Source organism: Phyllobates terribilis, unplaced genomic scaffold (assembly GCF_046119375.1).
Source record: "Phyllobates terribilis strain yellow unplaced genomic scaffold, ASM4611937v1 Scaffold_11__3_contigs__length_659146591, whole genome shotgun sequence".
NCBI classification, from domain to species: domain Eukaryota; kingdom Metazoa; phylum Chordata; class Amphibia; order Anura; family Dendrobatidae; genus Phyllobates; species Phyllobates terribilis.
The window spans coordinates 123,902,399-123,908,949 of record NW_027362771.1 but is presented as its reverse complement, the minus strand read 5'-3'; positions in this window follow the sequence as shown (position 1 = coordinate 123,908,949).

The window sequence follows — 6,551 nt, the reverse complement described above, 5'->3', positions numbered from 1 at the left end:
CACCAATCAATAATTATTAATTCTGTGGATAGATGATTACTTGTATTCACCAGAAAACCTGTGTAAGTGCATCCTTGTTACTGTGTAATGGTATGTCAACGGACAGGGAAGGGTTAAACTTACAAATATATAATCTCTAATGGAAGTAAAGATTGTTCTCCTTAGTAATATAAGAGTGAATAAGTGATTGCCATACACAACAAAATCTACTATACCAAGACCAATAATACCAAATACAAGTGACAAATACCCCCACACCCTGACCAGACAACATATTATCATCACATAGTGGCTGAATATGGCTACTGCCTCACTATCAGTATTTAACATCAGTATTTGTAAGCCAAAATCCGAAGTGGAACAATCAGAGGAAAAGTATAATAGAAACACGTCACCTCTTCTGCATTTATCACCCACTCCTGGTTTTGGCTTACAAATTCTGACCAAATACTTATAGTGAGACCATAGCCTAATACTACAATACTGATCATGAATAAAAACCACAATATTAATAACACTAATATTACCACTGGTGACATTATACACTGGAGCTTTGTATATACTATATAGTGCAAGTGTACAGGTAATACAGTGATCACCAGTGACATTATACACAGGAGTTCTGTATATAGTGTACAGGTAATACAGTGATCACTGCTGACATTATATACAGGAGCTCTGTATATACTATATAGTGTTCAGGTAACACCGTGATCACCAATGACATTATACACTGGAGCTCTGTATATACTTTATAGTGTAAGTGTACATGTCAGGGATTTAATCACAAACATCACAGGCCGGAAGTCACTCAGAGCCACCCGCTGTGATCTTTGGAGAGAAAAGCTCTCTGCTGCCCCCTATCATCCGGACAATTACACAATTGGCAGACGATCAATGGAGGAGGTCGTAGGCTGTTCGCACTAACAGGCCGGTTATCGGAAAACTAACAGTGAGCGTATGGTATGTACACCTGCGGATTCCAACACATGGAATTTGTGTATATACCCCAGTACGATCACCGATAACGCCACGATAACCACAGACTACTCGCTGCCACCACCAATCGTTTATACAGGCCGATTAGACGCCTGATAGGTAGCATATGGCTTCGAGGTGCGGTTACAGAACACACGGAACAGAACTATTACATTTTATATTTAATCCAAAGGGGGGCAGTGTTTATGAAAAATATTAGCGAAAGTACTTACCACCCTGCTCGCAGAGACAAGTCAACTTAGCTGAAGGAGAGTGCTTAGTTTGAAATTTGTCCAGCGGACGGGAATCATGCATACACCAAAAATGTATCTCTCTACACGAACACAGATCATAATTCGGACTGATATCAGCCCCTAAGTTCCACCTACACCTCCCCGCCCGGCTATGATGACCTCACGTGGGCAGGGTTGTGGGCTGTTCTCAGCCCTTCAGGATTTTATGAAATCCGAACTTATGCGATAACTATGTCCTCCATCTTGGGTCCCTATGTCCTCTATCTGAGGCCGCTATATCCCCCATCGTTAGCCCCTATGTCTTACATCCTAGGCCCCTATGTTTTTCTGTCCTGGGCTCCTACATTCCCCGCCTGCCGCATCCGCAGAGAAAATGAAAAGATTCTTATTTGCCCATTCTGCTGCATGGGCAGTGTCCTTGTGCTGTTCAGCTAATTGTCTGCTAAGGCTTTCAGCCATTTCAGGGACATTTGCCTAACGTTATATGTCGGAATTCATTCTTTCTCATGTATACAGTGGTGTGAAAAAGTGTTTGCCCCCTTCCTGATTTTTTACTCTTTTGCATGTTTGTAACACTTAAATGTTTCAGATCACAAAACAAATTTAAATATTAGACAAAGATAACACAAGTAAACACAAAATGAAGTTTTTAAATGAAATTCTTTATTATTAAGGGAAAAAGAAATCCAAACCTAAAAGGCCCTGTGTGTAAAAAGTGATTATATTTTGAAATTCGAATTTGCCAGATTAAATTTTGATTTGCCGCGAATTTCAATAATGTAAAGCCTAATTTGTCAGGAAATGATGTCTCCTAGTACTGTATTGATCCACATTTGAGTTCTTTAAAGGGGTTGTCCACTACTCAGACAACCCCTTCTCAATCCGTATGTTTGCCCTGAGTAAAATAATAAACACACCAGCTTATAGCAGCTGATGCAAGAGCATTGGATGCGATATGCTAATGACCCTCGGCTCCTACTCAGCTGCGAGTGGGAGCCGAGTGTCATGCTACCGTGCTGCGATTCTCTCGCTTGAGAGGATCGGAGCACAGCTGTGGAGGAGACAGAGAAAGTGAATTCTCCATCTCCTCCATGTCGACTCAGGGTATATCGGACTGCACTGGGATGACAGTCCGATATACCCTGAGTCAACATGGACAGATGGTAAATGCCCTGTTAAATATGGGCCATATGCCTTAGTAGCATCAGAACAGTGTAGAAGACAGACGGCAGGCAGACAGATGGTACATGTGATGTAATCAGCTGTAGGATAATGAAAGTTGGCACTGATCGATGCCTGATTCATTTTGCCAAATAAGTTTTCGATGCTTGAGGTGTGTGACAAAGACACTGGCCACACTACGCCCATAGCAAACTGGGACTGTTCCTGCCACTGGGCCAATTTGATGATCCAGGAATACATGGGACTTCTCTGCCAGAGAAAGGACACATTGTGGGCACAACTGAACCAGGCTGTCCAGGCAATGCGACTGTTTGCTGATGTTCTTTAGGTTGGTGCAGCGGCAGATAAAACTTCTGGTCCATCATGTTATATATACTGAAATCGCTGTTGCTATGGTTTTAGTTATTTGTTGAAGCTTTGGTAGTGGCACACACAGGGGAATGTTGACTCTCCAGTGAACCAAACTATTATTTGTAATCATATTTTTGCTCTGACCTACACATCAGCACAATCCTGCCCAGAGTGCTGATGGTAAAAGACACTCTAGATGCAGGCATGAAAACATTTAATTTCAAAATTAATGAAAAAGAATGTGAGATGACGGCTAGGTATCTTCCATTGCGGCTGAGTGCACACGATTCTTTTGTAAAAGCAAGTACAATCCAGGTGGTTTGGCATAGATTGTGGTGAACTTAGACATGTTGGAGTCCAGGTTCCACAAAAACGGCAGACTGAGCATGTTTCTTGGGCACACAAAAAGCTAACTGGCAACAAAATGTAGGGAGAGGAGGAAAAGTATGGAAAGCAGTAGAAAAGGATGGGGCTTGATGATAACGAGAAGGCACTACTTGTGGGTGCAGACTGGTTACCAGAAAGACGATCAAAAGGAGGAGGAATAGGTCAATTTGAAATTGCACATATTGCTGGTCAGTTTGCATTCCCCACATGAGCATATGAAGCCATTTCATGTGCTGACGGTAAGACATAGTTCCTAGTTGATGTGTACTTGGATGTGGAAGGCTTATTTTTAAATAGCGCACCCTGCACACTGCAATTAAGTGATCCTCTGGTGATGAGGAAAATAATTTCTACACCCAAGATACCCGCACATAGGAATTGCCATCTCCACGACACCACCACAGCTTTCAGGCACTGTTGAGCCTCTTACATCAACATCAGTCGCGAGCTGACCACAGAACAAGCAGATCTTAACCCAAACGATCTTTTGGCTGGTTATTGTCTTTGTTCTTTAATGCCAACTCCACCACCCGCCCCTACTGATGACATCACCACCTCCACACCTCTATTTGGTTCCCAGTCAGCAGCATTATTCATAACTAGGCTGACTGTTGCATCTGTGTGGAAAATGGTCTGAGCTCATTCCAATATCCACAGCCAGCAGTTTCACCCCTTAAGATTTGCCAGGGAAGCACGGTGGCTCAGTGGTTAGCACTATAACCTTGCAGCGCTGGGGTCCTGGGTTCAGATCCCACCAAGGACAACATCTGCAAGGAGTTTGTATGTTCTCCCCGTGTTTGTGTGGGTTTGGTTCCGGTTTCCTCCCACACTCCAAAGACATACTGCAAGGGAATTTAGATTGTGAGCCCCAAAGGAGACACAAGGGGGCATCAGAAATAAAATGAGAGCAAAAACTGGCCACTCATGACCCATTTCCTTTAAAGTTGCCTCTTGGCAGTGCTTAACCTGTTTTGTCTGCATGTAAAGTAACCTTCCTGGTATGTCTTTTAGATTTGGACAAGGTTGGAATGATACAATCGGTTTCCTAATTGCAACAGCTCTAGATCTGCCAATTCTTTCTAATGACTGCTCTAATGATATTACCAAATGGACTGTGTGAAAAAAAGAAAATACTAATCGTTTTTCCTTTTTATTCTTGCATAGTAAAAGATTGTTATGTAATGCCCTTTCCAAACGTTTATTAACCCCTTAACGACCGCAGATACACATTAAAACAGCGGCCTTTAAGGGGCCTTATTCCCTCATTTCTGTGTTCAAACGGCGATCAGGAATAAGGGTATAGCGCCCCCCAAAGTCCAAAAATCTTAAGGGGCGCTGAGACCCTGGAGAACACGATCAGGGCTGTATTCTCTGGTCCCCGATAACGTGATCGCCGTTATTCAGTGAATAACTGGGATCACATTTGAAAAAAAAAACAAACTGTGTCCATTATTAAAATAATTTCTCTCTCTTCTTACATGATATACATGTCAGAGGGGAGAGACTAAAGTCCCCAGACCACCACTTGTACCTCCGCCATATTCCTGAAAAAAAATGGCCCACCGAGATTGGCCAGCCGGAAACAGCAGTGATTAAAAGCCAATAATTAGTATGTCATCCTCCTCCTTCACCATGTCATCCCCTTGGATTAATTTTTTTTTATTTCACAATTTTTATTTCTTACTGTTACGGTTAGGCCTATGGTTAGTGTTTTTTCAAGCAAAAAAAAAATGACGATATGACGACTAGTGTCGAGTGCAGGTGCTCGCTACTCGAGTTTGCATCAGGTGCCTGGTATGCACAGAGTATCGTGGGTGCTCAAGTGACATGCTAGAGTCACCGCCCCTCATGTTCCGCGGCTGTTAAGACAACCAAAAAAACATGCGAGGATTGCCTGCCATATACAAGCAATCCCTGCCTGTTTTTTTGTGGGTAGCGAGCACTTTTGTTCAACACTATTGATGACATATCAATATGATGACCTAATGTTTTCAAATTCTGTATAGTACCTTTGAGTTCAAAAACCTCACTATAGCCATAGATAAAATCCTTGAAGGGTGTAGTGGGTGGGGAGGGGGGTGGTTTCTGCTGTTTAGACACCTTAGTGGCCCTGCAAATGCAACATGTCACCCACAATCTATTTCAGTCTTCCGTTCTGAGCCCTGCTGTTCATCCAAACAAGACTTTTTGACTATATGTGGGGTATTGCCGCGCTCATAGGAAAGTGAACAACAAACTGTGGGGTCCAATTTTTGCTGTTACCGCTTACAGAAGTGAGAAATTTGGGGCTAAAGCAAGATTTTTGTGAAAAAAAATGAACTTTCGCAATATGATGACCTAATGTTATCAAATTCAGTGTTGTACCTGTGGGTTCAAAATGCTCACTACAGTACAGACCAAAAGTTTGGACACACCTCATTTAAAGATTTTTCTGTATTTTCTTGACTATTAAAATTGTACATTCACACTGAAGGCATCAAAACTATGAATTAACACATGTGGAATTATATACTTAACAAAAAAGTGTGAAACAACTGAAAATATGTCTTATATTCTAGGTTCTTCAAAGTAGCCACCTTTTGCTTTGATGACTGCTTTGCACACTCTTGGCATCCTCTTGATGAGCTTCAAGAGGTAGTCACCGTAAATGGTCTTCCAACAATCTTGAAGGAGTTCCCAGAGATGCTTAGCACTTGTTGGCCCTTTTGCCTTCACTCTGCGGTCCAGCTCACCCCAAACCATATCGATTGGGTTCAGGTCTGGGGACTGTGGAGGCCAGGTCATCTGGCGTAGCACCCCATCACTCTCGCTCTTGGTCAAATAGCCCTTACACAGCCTGGAGGTGTGTTTGGGGTCATTGTCCTGTTGAAAAATAAACGATGGTCCAACTAAACGCAAACCGGATGGAATAGCATGCCGCTGCAAGATGCTGTGGTAGCCATGTGGTTCTGTATGCCTTCAATTTTGAATAAATACCCAACAGTGTCACCAGCAAAGCACCCCCACACTATCACACCTCCTCCTCCATGCTTCATGGTGGGAACCAGGCATGTAGAGTTCATCCGTTCACCTTTTCAGCGTCGCACAAAGACACGGTGGTTGGAACCAAAGATCTCAAATTTGGACTCATCAGACCAAAGCACAGATTTCCACTGGTCTAATGTCCATTCCTTGTGTTCTTTAGCCCAAACAAGTCTCTTCTGTTTGTGGTCTGTCCTTAGCAGTGGTTTCCTAGCAGCTATTTTACCATGAAGGCCTGCTGCACAAAGTCTCATCTTAACAGTTGTTGAAGAGATGTGTCTGCTGCTAGAACTCTGTGTGGCATTGACCTGGTCTCTAATCTGAGCTGCTGTTAACCTGTGATTTCTGAGGCTGGTGACTCGGATAAACTTATCCTCA